The 27,656-nt window shown below is 46.9% G+C and overlaps 1 protein-coding gene across 3 annotated transcripts in view; it reads right to left on the reverse strand.

The window, feature by feature from the left end:
- The window catches only part of TAFA4 (TAFA chemokine like family member 4), a 1,365,502-nt gene extending 1,338,747 nt beyond the window's left edge, over positions 1–26,755 (reverse strand). For 2 of the 3 annotated variants that reach the window (XM_069643795.1, XM_069643793.1), the window contains exon 1: positions 24,524–26,755. The gene's annotated coding sequence lies outside the window, so the exon portion shown is untranslated. The remainder of the gene's footprint in view (positions 1–24,523) is intronic. The other variant, XM_069643796.1, reaches the window with a different exon arrangement.
- Between the last annotated feature and the right edge of the window lie 901 nt (positions 26,756–27,656).

Raw genomic sequence — 27,656 nt, forward strand, 5'->3', positions numbered from 1 at the left:
GCAGATGAAGGGGTAGATCTGATGGCCATTAGGACCAGAGGTAATCGGATATCCCAACTTGGCCCAGAATCTGCCATAAACTTTTTTAATATGCTCACAATTGTTCGGTTGTATCTCTCTGCTGCTCCAGAAGAAGCTGACCGGTAAGCAATATGTAGCTTCCTTTTGACCACCAGTATCTCCCACATCTTTGTCATTACCTCGCTGGTGAAATGGCTACCTCTGTCTGACTCAATCCTTTGAGGTAGACCAAAACGGGAAAAGATGTGGTTAATCGTCAGGGCAGCTGCTGTTTCTGCCTTGCAGTTTAGGGCCGGGAGACATTTCACCTACTTGGTAAACAAGCATGTGACGGACAACATGTACTTGTTTCCTCTAGACGAGCGAATTACAGGGCCTACGAAGTCGATTTGCAAATCTGACCATGGCAGTGTCATCCCCCTCTTTTGGAGAGGTGCCCGGTGTGTGAGGGATGATGGCTGAAATTGTGCACACACCAGACACCCCTTCAAGTATTGGTCGAGTTCCTGCCCCATGTGTGGCCAGTATGCAACCTCTCTTAAGATCTCAAGTGTTGTGTGAAACCCCCTATGACCGGCGGTGGCCGCATCATGGGTGTGACTTAACATCAGGCTTCAGAATTAGGTCGGGACCACCCACTGATCATGGCCAGCTTTGGATTTCCTTACCAACAAACCGTCTTGGATTCGGAACGTCTTTGGACATTTCATCAACACTCTAAGGTCCTCCTTCCCAATGTAATCAGTATCCATCAGGGGAAAGTTCTCAGGGTCCTGAATGTGTTGGTAAAACTTACCAATTATTGGATCCCCCTTTTGAGCCGTAATTAAATCAGCATCAGGGGTCTCCTTACTCCATTGTACAGTTGAAAGATCATTGTGAGCATTTGTCTGGGACCTAGTGATAGCAGTGACCTGGATTTCCCCCAACAGGGACTCTATTTCTATTCGATCCCCTTGGATGGCCCTGGTTCTGTCCAGCTGATCAGCTAAGTCATTTCCAGTTTTGTCTGGTCCCTCTACTTTGGAATGACCCTTGATCTTTTTCCAGTAGATGGTCATCCCATTCGAGGTGACCAGATCATCAATGTTTTGGATTAACTTACCATGTTTCAAGGGTTTCTTATTAGCACATAACATGCCCCTGGTTTTCCAATTAACCAGGTGCTCCACAAACCCATTCTGTACATAATCCGAATCTGTGATTATGACCAGTTCGTGGAGTTGATGTTGGACAGCAGTGAGGATGGCCTGATGCACAGCCATCAATTCTGCCACCTGACTACTTCGGGGACCAATTTTGTATCCAGCGGAGGGTTCTGGGGACTCATTCACCCATGCGTTCCCTACGCCGGCCACAAATTCTTTTTTCCCGTTGTTGTCAACATGGTAAGAGCATCCATCCACATAGACAGTGGGCATTCCCTCACACTTGTCTTCTTCAAAGACTTTGTGTGGGGAATTAAGGTATGCCTCCATGTTGTCCTTGATTTTTAGACTTTCGTCCTTGAGACAGTTTTCTCTGGCACAATCATGCAAGTCAGCCAGACCTTGCGCGAGGGGACTCTTCTTGTTTTGGCCATATCTGACCTCCACAGGAAAGCCTTGCATTGACAGAATCCAGGAAGTAATTCGGGAATTACTCACATTTCCGGCCCGGATTCTGTCACTTTGGAGGTATTGCAAAGGCTGGTGTGGAGTCTGCACTATGATGTGTTCCCCCTGGATGAACGGGCGGTAATTCTTCAATGCCCACACCGTTGCCAGGAGTGCCTTCTCACAATCGTTGAATTTTTCCTCCACAGAGGATAAAGTTTTGCTTGCATAGGAGATTACTTTATTGACCTTGTCATGCTTTTGGTATAACACTGCCGTCAAGCACGTATTAGAGAACCCTGTCTCCAGGAAGAACTCCTTGTTTCTGACAGGGTAAGCTAGGCAAGGCGCTTGTGAGAGGCTTCTTTTGAGTTGTCTTACTGCCTCGGATTGTTCTGGACCCCATTCCCACTTGACCCCCCCTTCAGGAGATGAATCAGGGGTCTAGTGATCTCTGCGTAGCCCTCAATGAACTTTCTGCTGTAATTAGTCAGTCCAAGGAGGCTCCTTAGTTCCCGCAGAGTTGTGGGATCCTTCAGTTTCTGGAGTGCTTCCACTTTCTTTTCTTGGGGACAGAGACCCTGAGGAGTAATCTCAGGCCCCAAGAAATTAACACAGGTTCTACACCACTGTGCTTTCTGGAAGGAAAGTTTTGCTCCGGCGGCCCTCAACTGTGTCAGAACATAACAGATCTCCGTATGTGTTCTTCCACAGATTAACTTTTGATAAGCCAGGTTACCCCTCGCACCCAGGTCGGGCATGGCCTTATGTAGGAAAATGTTGAATTCATTGCCGGAGTTGAGGTATCCGAAGGGAGTTCGGGTCCATGTGTACTGCTGGCCCCCAAAGGTGAAAGCCAGTTTGTATTGGACCTCCCTACTGAAAGACACGGTCCAGTATCCATTGGTCAGGTCTATTGCAGTGAATACCTGTGACCCCTGAATCTGGGCCAGCCCTTGGTCAATGTAGGGCAGAGGCCATCAGGAAGTATGGACCCGTTTGTTGAGCTCCCTAAGTCGGCGCAGAGCCTCCACTGGCCGTTTGGCTTCAATATTCCCAGCACCGGATTATTGAAAGTGCTGTGGACTGGACGGATTAATCCCCGGGACTCAAGGTTCTTAAATATTTCAGTAAGGGACTCCATGGATGCGAGAGGCAAACGATATTGCTTCACAAACACTGGAGTCATTCCAGGGTCCGTGGGAATTGTTGTTGTGTGGATGTCGGTGCAACCACAGTCATATGAGTCTACTGCAAAGAGATCTTGGAAATCCAAGATAACTTGTTTCAACTTTTGCTTCTGTTCCAGAGTCACACAGGCATCAGCTAGGTTGACTCTCTCTTCCACCATCTGCCTGGAGCCTGGAAAGACTTCTGGTTTTCCTATCTCAGTGGCCTCCTCCAGCTGGGTGGAGAAGTCCCTGGTCAGAGTGCTGATTTGGACTGGAGGCTTCAGGTGGGAAAGGCCGTCCTCATGGACCTGGAAAATCACCTCATCCCTCCTGAAGTCACAAGTCACATCTTCCTTACCATAAGGGCAAGAAGTGCACAGAAGGAAGTTCCCCCCATGCCGGCTGAAAATCCTGTCTGGTGTTGTATTGTCATCACTGTCACTGTCAAAACAGTCCTTGGGGATTGGTCCTAACAGTTCATTTCCTAAATCAATGGAGAAATGTCGGTCATCAACCGCCATTCCAATAATGGTGCCTGCGGCTAGAGTAATACTCTTTAAGTCGCTGTTATCCACCTCTATTGGAATGGTGTCATGTTCTATGTTGACTAATGGTGTTGGGTTTACCGCTAATCCTTGCTGTTGGCGAGAAGCATTTAGATGAATATACGCATCAGGGTTTTTCAATTTTTGTCCTCTTTTAACTTTCACTTCAAGGGAGAATTGTCGGGTCCTTTCTGGGATGGTGACTTCCTCTTTAATCTGAATTTCAACTGCATAAGGTAGCAATTGAGCTGACCTAAATTCTTTTTCTGAATCATCAAAGCCCATGGGATTATCCGCTAATCGGGACCAAGCTTTGAAGTTTATTAGGTCCAAATTAATGGCAAAGCGATTGAGAATGTCACTGCCTAAGTAAAAGGCGGCAGTGACGTCTCGCACGACCAAACAATTATGGACTATGCTCTTGTTGCCAATGGAGATTTTGAGCATACACCTGCTTGGCAGGAGATGTTTGGAATTGGGTGCTTCCAGGTCCATTTCCCATTTGTCTATCAGTTTGAATGTGGGAATGGCTGGATCTTTTGGGAGTTGGCGGAACATGGCTTCGCTGATGAAGCTCTTACCGTTGTTCACACACACTCGGGCGAGAACAGAGTCCTTCCCATCATTTAACTGAACAGGGATGAACAACTGCTCTCCAATTTGCTGAATATCAGCCAGGCTATGAGCTGATTTCACATCTTTCAGAACTATAGGAATGGGAGTGTCTGATTGTGGATTGGTAAAGAATTTCAGAGTGTTTCCTTCCAGTGTGGAATACCACCTTAAACTGGAAGGAAGGTTGATTTTCAGAAATAGAGAGGACCCCCATCACCAGTCTGTTGTCCTACTGCTATTACTGTCACATCTGGAATTTGGTTGTTCTGGAAGTGGAAATCTACTTGGTCAGATTTTTGTTCAACCATGTGGCAGGTGCCATTTAAACTAACATGGTTGACACTCAGTTTTAATTTTATTGGTCGGCTAGTCTGGGTCCAGAGGACCTTGTTTACGCAATCTATTAGGGGTGACAACCTTCTCAGGAGGTCATTCCCTAGTAAACAAGGGGTGCCCTCTGGAGTCACTACTATGACCGGGTGTTTCACCTTGTGTCCCCAATTTTAATGTCCAAATGTGCAGTCCCCTCGACAGGAATTTCCATCCCGTCAAAGTTCTGCAGTTGTCCAGGAAGAGAGGTGAGAGGAATACGGTAATTCTCCCCCCTTCCTGCATTTAGTTACTCAAAGGCCCTTTTGGACAGAAGGGTAGCTTGGGATCCAGTGTCCACCAGCGCCAAGATTGTACCCTGCCCCTGTACTTGTACCGGGGCATAGTATCTTCCCTCCTTCTCCTCAAGGGAGCACAGATAATGCACATTTTTGGACAACTGGTGGGCTAACTTTCTGGTTTTGGACATGGCGAAAGAAGAGATTTGGGCAGAATTCTGTGAAGAGCCTGGGGAATCTGAAAGAAAAAGTTGGCAACTGGAAATGGTTTCAGGTTCTGGGCCGCCCCCCCTTTTTGGAGGCAGTCATCAGGATGGGTTTGACCCATGGGATTTTGGTATTGTTGGTTCTGGGATAGAATGATGGGTGGCGACAGCTCAATCCCCACATCTACCCAGTCTGTTGATTCGGTTTTAGGTACCCCTGGTTCCGGTTCTGGGCCGCGCCTGCCTTTTTGGAGGCAGTCACCAGGATGGGTTTGAACCAGGGGTTTTTGGTTTTGTTGGTTCTGGGATAGAATGATGGGCGGCGACAGCTCAATCCCCACATCTACCCAGTCTGGATTGGAATCTCTTGGGACCCATTTTTTCTTGGGAGGAGTTCCCCCATCTCTGAAAGAGAAGATCCTTTTCCCAGGATCCTCTGAGGATCCCTCTCCCTAAAATTGGAAGACATGTACCTCCTCCACAAAGTGGGTCTGTTTGGGTCCTTTGTTTCTCCTACCCCCCTCTGCTCCTTGGGAGGCAGACTTTCAGGGGTAGGAGATTTTGTTTCCGGTTCCTGGTTTTCTTGGGGCTGTTTACAAGTTGGGAAGGAGGCGTCCCCCAAGGCTTTACACCTCCCTTCCCCTTGTGCCTCCTCCCTGTGAACCAGTGGGTTATCTGGGTGCTGCCCCGTCATTGTTCTGGAGCACTAGGTCCAGAGTTTGTGGCATTCTGTGCCGGCATGCTCATCTGAGGGTTCTGTTGGGCCCTCAGCATGCGGCCCAAATCCTGTGCCATGTTCTGAACCTGGCGTTCTAACTGGGAAACCCACTCAGGCTGATGCGAGGCTCTATTTTCTCCCCTGGGCTGATCCCGGGAAGGGTAGCTATCCCTTCTCTGGTAATACCCTGGGTTGGGAAGATTTTGGTACCCCTCCACCCTTGGCCTCCCCTCTCCGGATTATGTTGTCTGGGCTCAGGGAATTGGGGAAAGAAGGATGGATGGTTTTGGGGTTGGAAATTGGGTGGATACCTGGGGAAAAAGTTCGGCCCAGGGTTTGGTGAATTTCTGCCCTCCTGTGGGAATTTTGGAGGGAAGTTCTCTGGGTTAGGTGCTTGACTGGATCCCCCCCTTGGGCTGGAGGAGTCCACACATAACCCAGGATGGGTCGGTTTCCCTTGTAGCGGGGACTTACATAATCAGGGGAGCGAGGGACCTCTCGACTCCCTGTCTGTGACTGGCCCGAGGGCCTTCTGGGCTGTGAATTATTTGGCACAGGCAGGTTTTTAGGCTCCCCATCTCCAAATCCAAAATGGGGGCAACCTTTACCTCTGCCACCTTGGCAGCAGCAGGGGTGCTGTTGGTTTTGGCTTTTTTCTGCGCATTACTTTTATTTTCTATGGGCTTCTTCACCTCATAGATCCGGGTGGCTTGCACAATGACCCAGTCTAAAGATCTTTTCTCGTGAAAATCTCTCACGAGCTGGGTCATCATGTACTTGGGAAGAGCATGGAAAAATGTGCTGATGAATTCTCTGCTGTCCGTGCGCACCCTTCTGGTGGTCTGCGCAAAGGCACGCTTCAATTCTTGCACAAATTCTTGTGGGGCCTGATCCTCCCCACATTGCAAATTGTAGGCTGCCTTGCGAGCCTCTTGGAGTTCTATGTACAGAAAAATGTTTCAAGATGGCCGCCCTATGTGTGGACCATCTTGAATGGCTTTGGTCCTCCAGCCCTGCAAAGAAACTGGAGTATTCAGGGGAGAATGTCCATTTGATGTACTGGATGCAGCTACTGCTGTCCTTCAAATGGAAAGTCTCCATCATTTTCTCATAGAGCTCCAAGTGTTCCCAAACAGAATACTTGGCGTTCTTATGATAAGGCGTGATGACACTCCTGATTGCCTTAATCTGTTTTAAGGGGTCCTTAAGCAAGGCCCTTTTCACCTTATTGGCCTTTTTGGTTCGGGTAACCCTGGTCCATTCATCCTCTGATTCAGGAGCACTGCTCCCAGAGGTGCCCGTCTGATCTTCCAGGTTTTCCTGGATTCTGCGAGCCTGGGAATAGCTGGCAGAATGTGGGGACCTGGTCTCCTGTGTCCTGTGACGCTCAGAGGAGTCTTCAGATCCCTCCTTGCTACCAGGATTTGATGGGTACCCCCCCCCAGTGACCTAACTGGGCAGAGGTTTTTAGGATGCCCTTAGGGGGCCTAATTTCCTGGGGTTCCCCACTAAATTGCACTGTACTTAGGTGCCCATACCCGGGTGCCTGCGCATCCATTTCTGGGTGGTACTGGCCTATGAGCCCCATACATTTGGCTGGATAGTAATCTGCTGTTGAAATTGATCTGTTGCTCCAGCTTTTTCTGGCTCTGCAGTAAGGAGTCCAAACTGTCTTGGTGCTCCTTCTGCAAAACCAGCATTCTGGTATCCTGGTCTGTCCTTTCCTGTTGCAGTATATCCATGTCCTCTTTTATTTTAATGATATACTGCCTACTATAATTTTCTGACTCCTGGCTCCTCGGCAGCCTCTGCTCAGAAGAGACCAGGTCGGATTGGGCCTTCTCTAATGCCAACAGTTGCCTACTTGCCAGATCTTGGCCTTCAGCACATTTGTCCTGCATGGCTCCCATATATAGATACAAATATGCTGCTATCCTAACCATCTTGTCGTGTTCATCTTTAGCTTTAGGAGCCATGTATAGTTCACTCAGGGCCACATGTAAGGGACCCTGATCTCTCCAGATATCTAACCCAGTTGAAGTGACCTGTCGTGTGATTGCCTGCAACCACGCATCCTGGCCCTCCTCAGTCCATTCACTTCTCACAAATAGCTTATGTAAGAAGTGCTCTCTGGCTATTTTGATGTCTACCAGTGTCGTCATTCTGGAATTTGAGTTCCTTCCTGACTTACAGAAGTTTGTATTTTATTTTGCAAAACAGACCGATTCCTTAGAGCGTTCCTTTGAGGGGTGCTTTCACAGTGTAAAACAGCGTGGTAATCTAACCAGATATGTGTATCTGGTCAGTTGACACACTGTATTAAGCTGCACAAGTGGTAAATCTAATACAGAATATCCCGGCTACGAGCCGCCACTTTGTAAGCGGATTCAATTCAACACTACAGCTAAGTCAATGCCTAGTCTGGGATGCTGAAGGAAACCCTTATTGATATATTTTTATGTCCAGTTTGTTTACTCTGGATGCCAACCCTTATATAACACCCCTCTCTTAGAATCCCCCTGACCCCACTGAGCCAAGAAGTAGGTTTGTTTTGCAAATTAAAAGGTTTATTTGAAAATTAAACAATATATATATATATATGACTTTTATAACAAATGAATGTTTGATAGCACACTTGTGAAGATGATAGTGATCAACAATGAATAATGTTACAGTGGTATACTCTTTTTGATGGATTAGAAGTGATATCGAGAGGATAAAGTAGCTGAGAATGCTTTTATGGCTTCAAGGACAATGCAATGATGAATGAAAATGCAGTACAGGAAATAAACTTGATATGACTTCAACAAAAGACAATGTCATCACTTTTCTTTGACAATTCACCCCCCCCCTTTATGCAAGGTAAAGAGATGGAAGGAAAGCACACAGTTCTCAGGAATGCAATCAAATATAATTCAGTTCCCCCCTAGCAAGCTTAGAGGAAAACAGGTAGGAGTTTTAAACACAGGCAATATACTTTGATGGGGTATGCAAAGAAGTGAAAAATATGCTAAAAAGGCTTTTAATTCCCTATAGGAGTTTCAGGGTGAGTGAGAGATACTTTAAATGAATTCAGGATCACTTTAGCAATGCTCTATGAATGATTGTCAGGTTGCACACGAATTTCAGCAAGGAAAGCCAGGACAAATATTTTTACACGTGGCTGAAATTAAGCAAATGTCAAATCGTGGCAAATTTAGTCGCGTGCGTCTAGCGCAATTACGGAGGCACTATAAGGAGTAGATTTAGTAAAGGTAGTTTTTCAGATTTGAAATTTTAAAGCTCAGAATGACAGATGACAGTTTTCAGTTTTACAGATGACAGAATGACACGATTCTAGGAGGCAGTTTTAATAGGCTAAACTAGTTTGGATTAGATTATCTTAACTAAGAGATTGGTTTTGGCACAGTGCTAGCTGGGTACTCACACTAGATTTTGGACAGGAATGCGACTTCATCACCGATCGGGTTCGGATTGGCTGGACTTCTGCTAGCAATTCTTCACAGCGATCTGGTCTCTGGTTCTCTCTGGTTCCGGATACAGCACTGCTTTCTGGATACTGCTACAGGTTCTTGCAAAAGTTCTTGGCAAAGAATTCAAACAGCTCGCCCGGCTGTTGAATAGTTTGGTTGGTTTTGAGGCCTGCTGAAGAGGATTCAGCTTGTGGATTCAGGCCTCTCTGCTACAAATTCTGGAGTTAATTTCTGGTCTCTGGAGATTGATGGATTTGAAGTCTGGATCTCTGGATGTGAAGCCTGAAGTCTCCCGGCAAAGCGTCCCACAAGAAAGTGGAAAGTGAATGTCTCTACCTGGGTTTCAATGTTCCTTTTATGTGTTTTGAAAATGGGTGTGTGCCTGGGCCTAGCTAATCCTGCCCCTCTCACTTATCATTGGCCAAGCTTTCCTCTCTCCCTTGATTGGGGGAAAGAAATTGAGTGTCAGAGTGATGCTGTAGGTTTTATGGTCAGAGGAACCTCCCCTTGTCAAATTGCACACAAATCTATTTCTGACCCAAATACATATTTATCTATGTACCATTTTTCTAATATTATAGGTCCAGTTCACATATTTTCTGTAGCACCAAACCATCCGGGTTTCAGATGATAAAGTGTCAGATTTTTAACATGCATACATTTGGAGTAACAACCTTTTTTCCGCTACTATCCCCAAGAACATACCACAGGGTCCTAACACCTCTTAAAATGTGCACAGAAAAATCACACGAATGATGATGTTATTTATATAATTTTTACAAGTCTGCACTATGAATTATCCATCTTTTTAAAATCATGCTCTGGCCCCAAAGGGATGTCGTTTTCCAAAGCACATGGTGGAATTTCTGGTTTATCCACTTCCCCCAAGCTCAGCTTGCTCTCACAGGCACTGCCCCTCCCAGTTTCTCCCAAGAGGAAGCCATTTTACGACCCCCCCCCAATATAATATTTGTCTGAGTCCAGGACAGTGCTTTGTTTAGTTTCCTGTAGTCCCCAGGTGCCACTCCCCTAATTCAATCAGAGAGGTGTCATCTCCTTTTGGCAGGGCAGCAGGATGCAGCCAGGCCTGGGAAGAGTTGTTAAGCCAGTTCAACTCCTGTCGGGGGTAGTTGTCAGGCAGAATTCAGTTAAATGTCACTTTAGTTCCCAGTTTTCTACATTCAAATAACATTGACAATTTTTACACATGCAGCTAGAACGCTGTTTTTAAGTTCAAAACTGTGACATTTAAACAATTGCAACCTATGTGACACTCACAAGTAGGTCACTCATTTATTTTAAACATTTCGTTTTTAGTGGCTTTAAACCCAAATTCACTTAAGCTGCTGACATCCCCAGCTATTTTTTGTATATACATTAAATAATTGCTTCCTTCAAGTCATTTCAGAATATAGTTTTACATTGTATCCACCTCTTAGCAAGTCTTTCCTTGGCCTGGTTTGGGTTCATTTGTTCAGTTTGACACAAAAGTCTGGTGGTTTTAAAATGCCGGCTTTCTGATAGTGGTGAGCACCAGTATTGCATCCATTTTTGACATTAAGAAAATGAATTCCTCACAGTTCTGGGTTGCTTTTGGCAATCAGCATTGCCATTCCCAATGGTTTCAGGCTACTGTGTGTGTAGCCCAATGGTGGTTTTAGGCAGTGCCCTCCTGTGCTCACAACATAGGCAAACATGGGTGGCAGCCTATTCTTCATGTTTTCTCTGTGCACTCTCTGGGGAGTTCTGGCCATCATGATGTTTTCAATGCCAGTAATGCACAGTTTTATGGTAGGGCTTAGATGCATGGGTAAAAACATCCCACAGTGTTCGGTGTGATAATTTTATATAGTAAACAGTAAATTCATTGGTTGTTTTCAAAACACACATTGGGTGTGCAAGGGACAGGAGGGTTCCTCAAGAGTGTGGACATCTGCTGGTTCTTCTCAGTCAATGTATTGTTACCTTTCTGCATCTCGCACCTTTGCAAGATTTGATTCTCAACACTTTAGGCCTAAAGACAAAATAACCGTCAAAGCTGGAGGTGGAAGAAAACATGTGGTTGGGTGTTGCAAAAATTGAACCCAATATTGACAGGCTGGCTGCTGAAAGACATGCCCACCCTTCACGCTAGTTCTCCAATATGCCACTGTCAAATGCGCAAGTGACTGCATTGGTGGCAATCTCAAAATTGTTGCACTTGAGAAAAGAATTGTAACATCACTTGGATGTCAAATGTTACTCTAGAACAGCAATCTTAGCTGTTTGTTTTGTGGATAATACATTTTCAGTATGATTTTTAGTCAAGTCCTCTGTAATCTAGCAAAAAAATCTGAACGTTGTGTTCAAAGACATTTGTCCTCTAATCTAATTTAAGTTGTTGCAAGCACTATTATTGTAAAAGAAGTTAGTGTTTGTGGCCCACACCTCCATTTGGGGCTCCATTTTACACCAGCGCAAGATAACCATTGCCATTCGAGTTCAATTTTGGAGTCCATGTGTATAGGAGGATCCCAAGCCTAGTACATTTTACTTAGGGGGGGCCCCGGGTCAAAATGTTTGAAGACAGCTGATTTAATATAAGCGATCTTCCATTTGCTGACCCATATAGAATCTGTTTGATTTAAAAAAAAAAAACTGCAGCTCCTAATGTGTTGCAGAAAAATAGTTCATTCAGTTGAATGAAATGTATTGAAAAAACATACATTTGATGCTCTAAAATAAGTAATAACATGCAGATTCCTGCTCGCACGAGTTAACGTCGGCAGTGCACATATTAAACCTTCTAGAATAAACAGTTCCCTGTCAATTACCAGCAACAATGTGTCACAGAAAACGACTCTACAGGCAAGGAGTTATAAAAGCTTTACACAGCTATAATAAAGTGCTGCAGTGACAGCACTTAAAGCTCTGCTGGCTCAAGCAGGAGGCATTTTGACGTCTTGACTGATTACAGAACAGTTGTTATGCAATGTTCTTAATACAGAGCAGTTGTGATGTCACAACTAGCCTGCAATAAGATAATTATTTCCAGCCTTTAATAAAGATATTGCAGGGTGCCATTTATTATAATGAAATGACATCACTACTGCCCTGTAATCATTAATTACGCTTCAGTTGTGAAGGTACAATGCTGCTTCTTGAGAAACAAAGAGCAGAATTCCATCTGACGCTGCAGCACTTACATTTAAGTTGTGGCAAGTATTTCAGATTTCTTTATTCTTTTTATTTTTTTTTATTTATACTTGATTTAACTGTGTTACCAGTTTTTACAAGTGCGTAACAAACAGACTAGCGGTCCGTTTGACCTCTGTATCTTTAAAAACAACTTCCTTGTTCAAAAGTTCCATAGAAATGATAAAAGATAAAGAAGGAGCTATGCGTCAGTGTCATCCAACCCTTATTTGATTCCTCTCTCTTTTTTGTCCTTTATTGTAAAATAGCTTACTGTGAGTGACACTTTATTCCCAAAAACGAATAAGGATTTATTGATGATAAAATGTTTAATTTGTGCATAATGGACTTTAACAAATGAGAGAAGAATCTACAATTTTTATTTGAGAGCACAAAACTAAAACGCTTTAGATGACTTTTATTAAACGGCTTAAACAATTTTTCTACAATACATTAAAGACTGCATATTAGCTTGTTTTGTACCCAGATTCTACATTTAATGCATAATAACAAATGGAAGATTTCTTAGGGTATATTAAGCAAGAGGTCAGGTATTAAGGGGGATGAGAGTGTATAGCCATTTATTTATAAGGAATAAAATATCCCCTATTGTATGTAGAAAGATATTTCAAGTCACCTCACAGGTCCGTGGCTTTAAAGAGGAACTCAGCCTTCAGCCTAATTCCTCTATTTGGTCACAGAACTTCTCAGTGACTTGCAATATCCTTATAACATACGGTGGGCGGTACTGTATCCCATATATAATTAATGGCACCTGCAATACCAGTATAAAGGCTTGTAAATAAAGTTCTTATGACAGGCTAATTGAGACATCACTATTTACCTGTAATAAGATTGTAATAAGAACATTACATCAATACTGCTCTGTAATCAGTTATTACACTTCAGTTCTGACGTTACAATGCCTACAGCTTGAGCCAGCCCAGAATTCCAGCTGCCACCACAACACTTAATTAAAGCCTTGAGATGCTTTGCATAGTATTTTCATGTAAAATCAATTTCTGTGCACTTTACAACCATAAACTGATAAGGAACTGTTTTTGGTAGTATGCTCATTTTTTGCACTGCTAGAGTTGAACCCAAGTGAGCAAGAAATTGCATGGCATTGCTTATGTTTAAGCAAAAATCCAAAATGTTTTAGATGCATTTCATTAAACTGCTTTATCTATTTTTCTGCAACACATTATAAGTTGCACTTTATTTGTTTTTTAATGGAGATTTTACATTGATTATATGTATAAGCAACTGGAAAATGTCTTACAGTGCATTAATCAAGAAGTGTGTTATTAAGGAGATAACAGTATATCGCCATGTACAATACGGAATAAAATATTCCCTAGTGTATGTAAAAAGGATTTTGCAAGTCACCTCGGAGCTTCGGGATCTTAAAAAAGAACTCAGCCTTCAGCCTCATTCCTCTAGTTGCTGAGAGAACTCCTCTGTGACTTGCAATATCCTTATACAGGACATCAGGGGGTACTTTATCCGATGTATACCAAGGCAAAAAGAGTACAACCACGTTATTAGCCTACCAATAAAATAAAATTATTGTGCAAACTGCACAGTATTTCAACTTGATACTATTATTAATCGGGTTTTACAAAATTGCATAATACTATAATAACAATCAAGTGCAAAATAGTACCTATGCGGCATTGTGTTTCCACCTTGAAGTCGGGAAAAACTCTACATATGTATGTACTGTCCGCATTCCAACCTTGTCTATGTAAATTACTCAAAATTGGTATGAAAAAATAATTTCAGAACTTTGCATACTATTATACAACTGCCAGGGCTGAGGGTCTCACGGGCAATCTTAAAGATGAAGCTCCTGGTGTAATGCAATACTGTCCTATCATTGGCCCTAAGTATATGTTGTGGGCCCCTTTCACCTCAGCACGGATACAAAGACATGTTTCTGATGCTTTGTCCTCCCACATCCCAGCAGAGTCTGCACATTGAAGCTCCTCCCGGGTTAAGGCACTCCAGCATGGATGTATGGAACTGCGACTCCAGCCTGGTCTAACACTCATACAGGAACCACAGCTCTTCTGTAGAGCAGCAACCCCAGAGGACACTGGCTGTTACTCCATGCCCCTGTGCAATAGCCAGTCAGGCAGGCAAAAATGGCTTAGTCACTCCCAGTGCAATATTAAGATGAGAAGCGGAATTGACATGAACAGCCCCTCTCTGACCTACATGCCCTAGCAGCATAAGCCGGTCAGATTGCTCAGCAGGTTGAGCGCTCATTGCTGTGATCTGTGTGTGAACTGTATGTCACAGGTTGAAATCCCTGCAAGGCCAATTTAACCTTTCATCCTTCTGAGGTCAATACATGAGTACCGACTCTGGTTGGGTGATATTGTATGCATATGTGTTCTATGTAAAGCGCTTAGGCATAAGCATTATATAACTAACACATCATTATCATTATAGATAAGCATGCCATCTGGTAACTAGCCACCCTCCCCACCCCCAACACAAATATGGGGATCTGAAGATCCTCTCTGGACAAAGGAGGAAGAAAGGGATAAGATAATCAACATAAAACTAAAGCAAACTAGACCCAACACCAAAATGCCACAGCAGAAGTCAGATTCTGGCTGGACAAGACACACTGCAACTAGCATTAGGTAGTGTCCTTCGCCAGACTCACTTTAATCTGCTGGTTATTTCTTGAAGTGTCAGGTCAGCATCAATGAAGGGAGGATGGGCTTTAAAACAAGCTCAGCCGTTTCCCTAGAAGCTGGGGTTCCTGTCCCAGCCACCCACAATATTAACCTCACTATAGCAGGGGCAGAAAATCTGCTCACATCTTTATCTGCCACACTACTGTTACAAGGGTTGTCAGGCCCTTATCGGCATCAATCCACACCAGGGTCACCTTCAGTGGCCACACACGAACCTGATGACTTGCTTTGTGTAGTTACAAATGCATTTGAATGCAGTGAATTTCAATGTAACCCATTTAACCAGTTGTCAATTGCTGTCTTGAAACTTGGTCTGGTTGAAGCTTTCAAGGGCCGGCCTTCTTTTCAGAACCATGAATACTAGTAGCACCAGCAGAACTGAGATGAGCAGCTAACCCGGGAGGGTTGTCTCGGGAGGATAGCTCAACGGCAACGTGCTTGCCTTGGAAGCAAGATGACACGAAGCAACATGGGTTTGATCCCCGGGTCCGCGCTTAGAAACCTCTGGGTATTAAGCGCATTATAAATAACCTATCATATCATATCATATCAACCCTTGAACGCAGCCCAGCAGCACTGCCTTGCCCTGCCTATCTCTCCAAACTGCCCACACCAGCTGCACCGCTGGTATCTTTCTGCAGTCCCACTGGCATCATCATCGAATTGTCTTTTGCACCAACACCAGCCAAAGAAACATTATCCACATGAGGGGTTCAGGTGAATCACTGACAGAAGCACCAGCTGCAAAAGGCCACTAGAGCCACGAGGAGTGTGGCCGCACAGGGCACATCTGCACCAGTCATTGGTGCATTATTGGAACCAGCCACACCACCAACTGCATTACCATTACTAGAGCCAATAGGTCTTCTGGATCACTCACACCAGCATCAGAAGACTAAGCATTAGAAGGCCTGGGGGGTGAGGGGGGGCAAGCAAACACCCATGTCAGCTGCAATTCCATTACCAAAATCAGCAAGTCTGCTTCACCACTCATGTCAGCTGGACAGCAAGGACAGCACCAAGAGCATGAGGGTCATTAGACCTAGGATGTCCACTTAACCAGTCATAACAATTGCACAACCATTACTAGAGCCAGGGGTTCTGCTTAACCAGGAGCATGAGCATTACTAGAAGCAGGGCTTTTAATGTCTCACGGGCACCAGTCACAGCAGCATTCCCCAGATCGGGAGCTCTTTTGAACCACTCACAGCAGCTCCAGGTTCATGCCCATTACCAAGATCGACGAAGTGTTGAACCTCTCATGCCAGCTGTACACACATTACTAAAGCAGGTGGTCTGCTACACCACCCATGTCAGCACCAGAAACAAGAGTTGTATTAGAACTGGTAGATATTCTTAACCAATCAAAGCAACTGCAAAATCATTACAAGAACCAAGATTTCCACTAAAGCACTCACTTCAGCACCAACTGCTTGAGCATGACCGGAATGAGAGCTTCGTGTGAATCACAGAAACCAGTCACTTCCGCATTGCCAGAATCAGGGGCTCTGTTGAACCACCCACACCGGCTACAGTTGCACAATCATCACCAGGATCGGGTCTCCTAATGAGTCACTGTCACCTGCCACATGGACATAACTAAAAAGTGAGTTCTCTCGGACTGGCTTCAGCTTCACCATCCATATGAGCACTTCAGGAGAAATAACAGAACCAGGGGCTCTGCAGAGCCACCCAAAGAATCTCCACCTGAACGAGCGTAATTGGAACCAGCCTTGTAGCGGCACTATGCTCAGGAACGCCAACCCTAGAATCCTTACCAGAGATAGAGCTTACGTTGAACCACCTCACCAGCACCTGATCTGCAGGAGCACAAAAACAAACTGCACAACAATTACAAGAACCAGGAGTTCTGTTAAAGCTGTTAAAGCACATGAACTAACACCATCTGCATGAGCAGAACAAGGGCTTCGAAATAGGCTTTGCCACTGGTCACTGCAGCTTTACCAGAATCAGGACACCACCACCACCAGCTGCACAAGCATCACCAGGACCATGGCTTTGAGTGAGGCACTAGCACAAGCCACAAGTTTGCAAGAAGAACCAGGAGTTTTGTTGAACATCTCACAGGTGCACCACTACAGGATATTACAAGAACCAGGACTTCTAATGAGTCACTGACACTATGCACTTGAGATTTACAAGAACCAGGAATTCTGCTGAACCACTCACAGCATCACCAGCCACATGAGCATAAATGGAGCCAGGAGGTCTGCTGAACCATACCATGTCATCGCCAGTCAAAAGATCATAGATGGCACCATGAGTCTTGCCAAAGCTCCCAAACCAGCCACAAAGGTGCAACCAGAACCAGGAGCTCCGTTGATTCGCCCACACCAGCAGCAGCTGCAAGATAATTCACAGAAGCAGGAGTTCTGCTGAACCAACAACAATACCAGCGACCAAAGTATACTGGAACTAGGATATCCGTTGAACCACCAGATCCGTCACATGAGAAATCCAACAACCAGGAGAGTTGCCAAACCACCTGCACTAGATGCAGAAGCATGGCTAGATCCACGAGTGATGGGTGCCCATCAGCACGCGCAGTCTCGGTAGCTGGTGCTGGTGGTGATGGGCATCCTCGGTGTCTGCCTCGGTATTGAACATTACCAGAACTAGGATTTCTTTTGAACCAATAACTAAAGCACCATCCACAGGAGCATTACTAGACCCGGTGGTTCCACTTAACCACCCTCGCCAGCACCAGCCACAAGAGAATGACTAGAACCATACTTTCAGCTGATCTGCTTACAAAGACTCCAGCCACAAGACCATTACATTACAAGAGCCAGAGGATCTGTTGAAATGCCTATGCCCACACCAGTGAAAGGAAAAACCCCAGGCAGCACCAACCAGACGTTCTCGTGAACTAACTACACAGGTACCGCCCGCAGAGGTTTTGCTAGAACCAGGAGCTCTTGTTGCAATCATTGGTATAATTAAGAGTCATACTGTGCCAACAACACCAGGCACAGACGCACTGCCAGATCCAAATGTTCTACTCATCAGAAATATTGACTGTAATCCATGCTGTAATCATGTGTGAATAGTTATACTGCTGCACACACTACACGCATCAAACACAATATGAATGGCCTTTGTGCCATCATTTACGGTTTGCCGGAACTATTTACAGTACACCAAAACCACATTAGGCAAAGGCGGAAAACGTCTTTATGCTTGTTTTTTCACAACGCGTCACGGGAAGCACGGCCACTTACAAGTGAGTTTATGGAAGCAATAGGAATTGTAGGATACATTAACACTGAGATTAACATTGAGGGACATCACTACATATGTATTACCATATTATAGGGCAAAGAAGAAAGAAAGATAAGATCTTCTTTCAAGCTGGTATAGTAGGGACTCATCGCCATTCCAACCAGGGGAGGCCACGGATTGAACATATACATTGGACATATGCAAGGCATAATGGCAGATTAAATTAAATAGGGAATGGAAATCAGAAACATGTTTATTATACCTGTATTTTAGATCACAATCATAAAGTGCTACCTGATCACAGAGAGAACGAAGACCGAGAAAAATGTATAACACAAATCCCCACCAGACATTGGGTCACGCTTTTATTCACATACTTACAAAAGTGTACAGGCACGTAAACTGATAGGAATGTTTTTTTGGTATGTTAACATATATGAGCATTTGATGAATGTCAGATTCTGTTAAAGGAAACATGTGATATCATCACTGCAGTGTAACGGGGAATCATACAGAAAAGACGCAGTAATGACTGTATTTGAACTTCAAGAACTGACATGTTTATTAAATGAATGTTCGTTGATTAAAACAATGCATGTTGTTACATTTAAAGAAATGTAATGAAAAGTGTATTCACATAAATGGACGCTTCCGGAAGTAATCAGAAATTAGAAAAAAATATTACTTTTTGGAGAAAAAAATGGCATTGCAAAGTAATATTTGAATCAATTTCTAAATATATATATGGACGGATTTAATTCCAAGGAAGGGTGCAGCATCCCACCATAATCTGGTTGATGGATTTATAAAGATTCTGCTAATCAGCCCAGGCCATTAGCAGACAAAGAATGATTCCTGTACATTACCGGAATGAGAGGTGCTGCTAAACCAGGCAGACCAAGAGCAGCGCCAGAGAGAGCCACACAACTAGCACCAGCCACACAGGCACCACCAGAACCGACAGTTCTGCTGCGGTACTCTTTCCAGCATGAGCCACCGGAGGATCAGCAGCACCCTGAGCTCTTCTGGGGTATCCACAGCAGCAGCAGGTCAGTGAGCATTGCTGGAATCAGGAGGTCCATTGAACCACCCTCACCGGAACCGACAGTTCTGCTGCGGTACTCTTTCCAGCATGAGCCACCGGAGGATCAGCAGCACCCTGAGCTCTTCTGGGGTATCCACAGCAGCAGCAGGTCAGTGAGCATTGCTGGAATCAGGAGGTCCATTGAACCACCCTCACCGGAACCGACAGTTCTGCTGCGGTACTCTTTCCAGCATGAGCCACCGGAGGATCAGCAGCACCCTGAGCTCTTCTGGGGTATCCACAGCAGCACCAGGTCAGTGAGCATTGCTGGAATCAGGAGGTCCATTGAACCACCCTCACCGGAATCGAGAGTTCTGCTGATCAGCAGCTGTGTGCGCATTAGCAGAAGCATGTCTGCTGCACCAACCCCTCTAGCCCTCGGCACAGGAGCATTGGAAGAACGAGAGGCTCCGCAATGTCATCTACATCGCCTACAGGAACTAACCATTCACACTAGCATTTCTGTAACCAGGAGTTCGGCTACACCAACCCCACCACCATCAGTTGATAGGCCGTAAAGAGAACCAGGACTACTGCTTAACCACTCTTACCAGTGCCAGCCACAACAGTGTCCCAAGTATAGTTAACCTAAACACCAGTCACAGGAGCATTGCCTGAACTGGAACCCTGCAAACCCAACACTAAACCACCAGCACCTGCCTGAGACTCGCTAACAGGACCAAAATATCTGCTGAACAACCCCGGCTAGCACCTGTCACATAGGTGCATTACTTCTGAACCACCTAAATTTGCATTAGACTCGGGAATGTTTTCCCAAACTAGAATTTCTACAGATAGGAGCACCAAATATAGAAGAACTACTTCAACAAGAAGTTCTGTTACATTGCTCGCACTAGCCATAGGAGTATTGAAAGAACGAGGGCTCGGCGAAGTCCCACACAACGACATCAGCCACAGGGGAGATTCTACAACCATAAGGTCTGTATTACTACCCATCCCAGCATCAGTCAAAGAAGGATTGCCACAACCAGGTGTCCTACTAAACCAATCACCTAAGCACTTATCTGAGTCGCATTATCAGAACTGATACATCTGCTTAGCCATGCACACAGGAGAAAGATCAAATGCAGAGAACTTCTGCTAAACGTCTCAGGAGGATTACTAGAGCCAGGAGATCTGCAAAACCACCACTAACCACAGAGGCATTGCCGTAGCCGGGAGTTCTGCTGGACCAGCCACACCAACACCAGTCAAACAGGCATATCCAGGAGTAATGCCAAACCACTTACAATCGCAACAGCCTCTGGAGGAATATCAGAACCAGGAGTTCTGCTGTACCACTCATCCCAGCATCAGTCAAAGAAGGATTGCCACAACCAGGTGTCCTACTAAACCACCCAACTAAGCCCTGATCTGAATCGCATTACCAGAACAGATACATCAGCTTAACCGTGCATGCCAGCACTACCCACAGGAGAATAATCAAACGACCCACACCGGCCTCAGGAGGATTACTAGAGCCAGGAGATCTGCAAAACCAGCAATAACCACAGAAGCATTGCCATATCCGGGAGTTCTGCTGGATCAGCCACGCCAACACCGGTCACATAGGCATATCCAGGTGTAATGCCAAACCACCTACAATGGCACCAGCCACCAAAGCATTAACAGAATAGGGAGTTCTGCACAAGCGTTACTCGAATAAGAAGTTGTGTTAAGCCCCCCAAACCAGCCCCTATGAGCATTACTGGAGCCACAAGGTTTGTGAAACCTTCACATCAGCAAACGCCACATGAGCATTACCACAACTAGAAATTCTGCAAAGAAAACCTCAGGAGGTCTTAAAAACGTTTCACTGACAGGATCATTGCCAGAACCAGGAGGTCTGCTAAACCACCGACACCGGCACCAGCTTCGGGAGGATTGTCAGAACCAGGAGGTTCACTGAACTACTCATGCAGTCATCAGTCACAGGGGCATTGCCTTGGGAAACCACGAGCCACAAGAGCAGGACCACAAAAGGAGTTCAGCTGAAACACCCATGCAAGCATCAGTCACAGCGGCATTGCCAAAACCGGGTGTCCTTGAAAACCACCAAACCAGAAACAGTTCCAGGAGCATTATCAAAACCGGAGTCCTGCTAATCCAACCATTCCAGCACGAGCCACAAGAGCAGGACCACAAAAGGAGTTCAGCTGAACCACCCATGCAAGCATCAGTCACAGGGGCATTGCCTTGGAAAACCACGAGCCACAAGAGCATGACCACAAACGGAGTTCAACTGAGCCACCCATGCAAGCATCACTCACAGGGGCATTGCCAAAGCCGGGTGTCCTTGAAAACCACCAAACCAGCACCAGTCCCAGGAGCATTAGAAAAAACCGGAGTCCTGCTAATCCAACTATTAAAGCACGAGCCACAAGAGCAGGACCACAAAAGGAGTTCAGCTGAACCACCCATGCAAGCATCAGTCACAGAGGCATTGCCTTGGAAAACCACGAGCCACAAGAGCATGACCACAAACGGAGTTCAACTGAGCCACCCATGCAAGCATCACTCACAGGGGCATTGCCAAAGCCGGGTGTCCTTGAAAACCACCAAACCAGCACCAGTCCCAGGAGCATTATCAAAACCGGAGTCCTGCTAATCCAACTATTAAAGCACGAGCCACAAGAGCAGGACCACAAAAGGAGTTCAGCTGAACCACCCATGCAAGCATCAGTCACAGGGGCATTGCCTTGGAAAACCACGAGCCACAAGAGCATGACCACAAACGGAGTTCAACTGAGCCACCCATGCAAGCATCACTCACAGGGGCATTGCCAAAGCCCGGTGTCCTTGAAAACCACCAAACCAGCACTAGTCCCAGGAGCATTAGAAAAAACCGGAGTCATGCTAATCCAACTATTAAAGCACGAGCCACAAGAGCAGGACCACAAACGGAGTTCAGCTGAGCCACCCATTCAAGCATCACTCACAGGGTCATTGCCTTGGAAAACCACGAGCCACAAGAGCAGGACCACAAAAGGAGTTCAGCTGAAACACCCATGCAAGCATCAGTCACAGCGGCATTGCCAAAACCGGGTGTCCTTGAAAACCACCAAACCAGAAGCAGTTCCAGGAGCATTATCAAAACCGGAGTCCTGCTAATCCAACCATTCCAGCACGAGCCACAAGAGCAGGACCACAAAAGGAGTTCAGCTGAACCACCCATGCAAGCATCAGTCACAGGGGCATTGCCTTGGAAAACCACGAGCCACAAGAGCATGACCACAAACGGAGTTCAACTGAGCCACCCATGCAAGCATCACTCACAGGGGCATTGCCAAAGCCGGGTGTCCTTGAAAACCACCAAACCAGCACCAGTCCCAGGAGCATTAGAAAAAACCGGAGTCCTGCTAATCCAACTATTAAAGCACGAGCCACAAGAGCAGGACCACAAAAGGAGTTCAGCTGAACCACCCATGCAAGCATCAGTCACAGAGGCATTGCCTTGGAAAACCACGAGCCACAAGAGCATGACCACAAACGGAGTTCAACTGAGCCACCCATGCAAGCATCACTCACAGGGGCATTGCCAAAGCCGGGTGTCCTTGAAAACCACCAAACCAGCACCAGTCCCAGGAGCATTATCAAAACCGGAGTCCTGCTAATCCAACTATTAAAGCACGAGCCACAAGAGCAGGACCACAAAAGGAGTTCAGCTGAACCACCCATGCAAGCATCAGTCACAGGGGCATTGCCTTGGAAAACCACGAGCCACAAGAGCATGACCACAAACGGAGTTCAACTGAGCCACCCATGCAAGCATCACTCACAGGGGCATTGCCAAAGCCCGGTGTCCTTGAAAACCACCAAACCAGCACTAGTCCCAGGAGCATTAGAAAAAACCGGAGTCCTGCTAATCCAACTATTAAAGCACGAGCCACAAGAGCAGGACCACAAACGGAGTTCAGCTGAGCCACCCATTCAAGCATCACTCACAGGGTCATTGCCTTGGAAAACCACGAGCCACAATAGTAGGACCACAAACTGAGTTCAGCTGAGCCACCCATGCAAGCATTAGTCACAGGGATGCCTTGGTGAACCGCCACACCGTCACGAGACACAGGGTAGTGCCAGAAACCATCCACACCAGCAATACAAGAGCCAATGGCTCGTGGGAACCCTCCATACAGGCCAGCATCAGCAAGGCGATCGTCCATGGGCAGCTGTCAGCAGCAGCAAACCTCGGCTTTTTCCAGGGACCCTGATAGCCACGCGGAGCCGCCTCGCCGTGCCCTGGAGCCTTTCTCGGCACCGCCACACATACCATGCTCCCGTGTGGACCGCTCCAGAGAGTCACCCATGGAAACTCTGAAGTGGCAGGAGCAGTGCCGCCGTCGCAGCAACTCCTACCAGCCTGCCACCCAACTCCCGCTCTTTACCTCAAAAGTCTATGTGCTCTATGGGTTGTGATGAATTCATAACGGGTTCCGTCAGGCTGGGCCGCGGTGTCGGGGGAAAGCAATGCAAGTTCGCACCGCGCTAATGTGCTGCCTGAAAAATCAGCCCCGCTGAACGGCCGTGCACCAAAAGGTGCCTTTCCTAGACTACTGTCGCCACCCCCATCCTATCCACTCCAGACACCCTACCACAGACACTTTGGAGCTGCGCGTAGAAAGCAGCCAAACTATCGTCTGGAGGATCTTAGTACTGCAGCTTCTCGGCGCTAGGTGCAATGCCGGGAGAGAGCGATTTGCAGACACTCGCGGAACCCATTCAAGGTGACCCCCGCGGACACGTCCATCTATATCTCTGTAACGTCACGCGATCGAGGTACATGGGATGGCGGGCGCGGGCAGGCTCGGACTGTCCTGTGGGCAATGCCTGAACCAAAAACGCAAAATTCTAGTGTGTACCCGTTTTTTGGGGTCAAAGTGAGCCACTTTTTTTGTGCCCTTGTGGGCCAGTTTCATAAATGACTGCACCCTGCAGCTAGTAGTTTTGACCAGTGTTACTGAATGAATATTCTTTAAAATTCGCTTCTCATTTTATCTAAAACTTCCCCCTACTCGAACTGTGTCAGAAAAGGAATTAATTGCCATGTTCAACTGTGGGCCCCACGTTCAGACAGTGTTATGCCCCGGTGAGACCCTGGGCGCGGGACGATTGCCCATTCCCATCGCCTCTCCCGCTCGCCCGCTTCACCGATAGGAGCGAACACACGGCATCCGCTCACAGCACCGTGCACAGGACGGCGCGCCGGCAGAATAGCCGCTTCGCTCGGCGGGTTCGCCCCGTGCAATGACACAGAGCGAGTCGCTCTGCAAGGCGCTCGTCACACACGGTACACACTGCAGCGCGCACCAGATGTTCGGGACTGCGGGGACACAAAACGCTCAGGGGTGCACTTACCTGGAGGCGGGGGCGTGGAGCTCTGGACCCCGCGGAAGCGGTGGCTCCTCAGGGCATCACTTCAGGCCGACTCCGGGGGTGGGTTTGATTAATATGAAACTGACCGGCCACACAGATCCAAGCGAGCAGCCGCCGGTCCTTCTTTGAATGGGAAGCGGTAGGTGATCTGGGAAGCCTCCAGCAGGGGTGACCGGGTGGGATGGGAGTGCGCGAATAAAAGCCTTGGCGCAGCACCTGTACCGGTGGCAGAGAGCCCGCTGGCAGTGCACTCTGTCTGGGGCAAATGTCCAGCAAAGGCGGCTAAGAGGGTCCACGTGGGCAAGCCTTGGTCCAGCACCAAGAGGGGAGGCAGAGGGCGCGCTGCCAGTGCACTGTGTGTGGGCAGCACCAGTAGAGGCGGGACGGGAGGGCTCGCGGGCTCTATGGGGGCCAGAGGATGCGTTGTCCCAAGTTGCGGATTCGGGGGCCCGCGGTAGTGACCCTTGGTCCCCCCGCCTCTAATAGCAGTGTAGAGTGTGTGGCCAAGATCACGGGGTCCTCGTGGGCAAGGCTCACTCCAGAACCTCGGGAAGCAGGCGGTCCGCTGTCAGTGAGCTGTGCGTAAGAAATCCCGGGCAGAGGGGCTCAGGTGGTCCTCGTGCGCTGGTCTTGTCCGGCAGCTGTACAGGATGCAGAGGTCGCACGGTGCGTGCAGAGTGTGCGGCTGACCCGAGACGAGGCAGCTCAGTGAGTCATGCTCTGCGCGCTCAAGAAGAACATCGGAAGACTTCGCAGCCACTCCAGACGGCAGACCCCGCCTCCCTCCAAGGAAGGTCTCCCGCAGCAGAAAAGTTGCGAAGTTCTCGCGCCTGAGGGACGCGTCGGGGAACAGAAATAGTGCGTGCGCTGCATACAGGACACTTATTGTGGTCCCTGAGATTAGCTTGGAGGAACCTGGCCTTTTGGATCATACAACTCGATGGTCTTTTCATATGCCCTATCTATGGTGTCTGATATCACCCTCCTGGTGTCTGCTCGCACAGATCATGTACCATTGAAGGCACATCAGATGTCCCTTAGGAGTCCCTTAAATCAGCTCTCGGAACAGTTCTTACAGCCCGTGGCCTCTCTCGGGCCCCTGAGAACGATTCCTAGGTGTCTGCGCGCCCAGACCTCAGCTCCGGAGATCAGTCCCAAGTGTTGTGCACACAGACCTCAAATGCCCATTGAGGGGGTCCGTGAGAAGAGCTCTGCCCGGCGTCCCTGAGATCTCCCAGGCACCTGTACGTCCACGCGCCACAGGACTCCGGCGGCTTCGGAGACCCGGCAGCGCTCAGCCCAGAAACGCTTTGCTGTGTAAGAAGAGCGGCTCCGGAGATGCTCCTCGGCTCGTGCTGCCCATTGGACGGCAGCGAGATGGGCCTGCCCTCCCACCCCTGGCGTGAGGCGTGACTGCCCAGAGGAGGCGCTGCGAGCGCCTGCCGATGGCACCGTCCCCTGCTGCGAGGTCAGGCTTCTGCACAGGACCCTCGGTCATACTGCAAGTTGACAAGGCGGGCAACCTACTGCAAACCGTGACCAGGGGTTCATGCACATTTTATCAACTTATTCGTTGTTCTATCCCCACAGAACTGCAGTGAAAGTGATAAACTGTAGGGCGCACACATTAACGGCCCGAAATACAAATATGAATGTACAGTGAAACCCACAGCCCCCGTCTTCACTGATTATAGCCCCCCCCCGCCCCTCCAAGCTCTGGCTGTGACGTTGCAGGCTCTTCATTGCCCTCAGCAGCAGGCCCATGATATAAACCAGGTCAGTGTTCTTAAAGTGGGATTGGGGGGGGGGTGTTTATGGAGGGGCGCTTTAATAAGGGCCCTGGCTTGAATGTTGCCTGTGTCTTAAATCGAGATAGGCGTGGCCTAAAGGGCGCCCCTGATCCAAACAATACACCACAGGACCCTCTAAACATGTGCCTTGTGTCACTCAGGGTGGTCGCAGATGCTATTGTTGGCATCCGGTCTGCAAACTTTAAAATGATGTCCTTTCTTAGTTGTGTGCCTATTGCAATCGTTCCGCATGAACTTGGCTCTCTCTCTGGAAGACTGGCTCAAGTGGAACGTTTTACTATAAATGAAGGGCCTGATCCACAGGAGCGTTTTATAATGGCGCAGTCCCATAGGAAAATGCTCTGTGAATCAGTGCCTCATTGTTACTCCTCCCTTGAGTTCTATTTTTAGTGACTTTCAAAAAAAATCATGAATGAGGGAAAATCAGAGGCAATTTTAAATAATATGCAGAAATGTGAAGGCATATGACTGACTACGTCTACCGACTTTTTGGGCCAATAATCCAAAAGAAGTGACAGTAACACTTTAAAAATGGATTGGCGCCATACTATTGAATTTACCAAGAGGCATACATTGTACAGAACTTGCACTCTAGGAGATAAGCTCCCGCGGTACCCACCAGACATTTCCAAATGCTTACTGAGATGCCAACTTCTTCGCTTCAGGCTGAATTGATGCCCACGGGCGAGATTATTAACCTCCCTTCCCAAACTCTTGTCCTAGAGACCACTTGTTCTTTCTGCAAACTGCCAGACGCTACTGAATCTCGATATCATTTGTTGATGTAATTTCCACCAGTGAGAAATTGAAGGATTACTACGTTTGGAAAGTTTGTACACGACTGTGACTGGCTTTTAACCTGTACACTTTGGCAATCAAGTTCCCTTATCAATTGCACTAATCATAATTTTATATCAATTTAACATGCTTACTCTGAGATGGTAATAATGCACTTGAAGTCAGTTTAAGATTGTATTTCTAAATGGTTGTTCTACTTATCTTTTAACCGTTATCATTTTTAGTTTCTTCTGTTTTTACTGTACTTCAGACATGTTTTAATTCTGTATGATGTATACATTGTGTAAGGTTTACTTTGATGAACACATTTTAAATAAATAAATAATTAGCCTCTATAGGGTGTAAATGAATCCCTCTTTCACTCAGTATTTAACAATTCAATGGAGACCACCAAGAGGCACAGGCAAAATGGCTGCCTGATAGATAGACACCCGGATCAGCGGCGTATATTTAGAGGATCCCCATTCTCAGAAGCCACCTTGGGACCCGAGACTACCTAGGTAGTT

The sequence above is a fragment of the Ambystoma mexicanum genome, chromosome 2p, assembly GCF_040938575.1.
Source record: "Ambystoma mexicanum isolate Mex_15411 chromosome 2p, UKY_AmexF1_1, whole genome shotgun sequence".
Taxonomy (NCBI): Eukaryota; Metazoa; Chordata; class Amphibia; order Caudata; family Ambystomatidae; genus Ambystoma; species Ambystoma mexicanum.